We start from the raw sequence: 963 nt of genomic DNA, 5'->3' as shown, positions 1-963 counted from the left end.
GCGACACCATTACGGGAGTCAAACCGTCCCGAAGAAGCATGGGACCAGAATGAGCGTGTGTGGGCGTCCGCAGTATGTAGGAAGTAGTCATTGACTTGGAGTGTTTGTCGGCTTGAAAGCTTGATTTCTTGTAGAGCCACAACTTGGTAACGTGAGAGTAAATCGTGATAAAAGTGAAGGTGGGGGATTGTTTAATCCATTCACGTTAAGTGAGACCGCCTTGAAGATCCATGCCTCGCGTGGAGCCTATCAAAACCTCAGCAGCGAATAAAATGATGAGATTCTGCCGTTATTAATGACAGTTAATCTTTGGCACGGTCTGGCGGAACAGCTGTCAGCAACATTAAGTAGCATGCCCATCCAGTATAGAATTGAAGCTGAGGCGAGCAACCTACACCATCGTAAATGGGGGTGGCCGGATCAGCTCAAGTGAAATCGAACCTGCTCTCGTCACCCCAGGCAAAGACTAATTAACTTGTAATTGAAGCGTTATCCCTCTGGGAGGTGCAAATAGCCGCAAAACGGTAAGAACGCCAAGCTGGTACGACATGTTCCAGAGAAGGAGCCGAGCGAATCATTCGTCATTGGTATGTCTGTTATTCTAAATTTTATACCGCTGAGGGTGACGATGGGGTGGTATTTTGCAAGATTCTCTATCATTTATTTAAGGAGTATGACTACGTGGAGATCGAGAGGGCTGTCTCGGATATTTCGGGCGGGGCACGGAGTTGACGTGATGCCTGGAACTTGGAGCCTGATAGTGCGTTGCACATTAATGGCTCTAATCAAAGCAACAGTGTGACGATATTGGCGATCTCTCGCACGCATAGCACAAAGCAAGTTTGATAAAGCGAGCGAATTTCCCCAGTAGGCATTGACTCTCTGCGTCAAATATTTTATTGGCACGTGACGTTCTGTGTAACGTTGTTACACGTACCCTGGTAACAGGTGTGTGTGTCACAA

Source organism: Plasmopara halstedii (assembly GCF_900000015.1).
Source record: "Plasmopara halstedii genome assembly, contig: Scaffold_614, whole genome shotgun sequence".
NCBI lineage: Eukaryota > Oomycota > Peronosporomycetes > Peronosporales > Peronosporaceae > Plasmopara > Plasmopara halstedii.
This window is presented reverse-complemented; position numbering follows the sequence as displayed.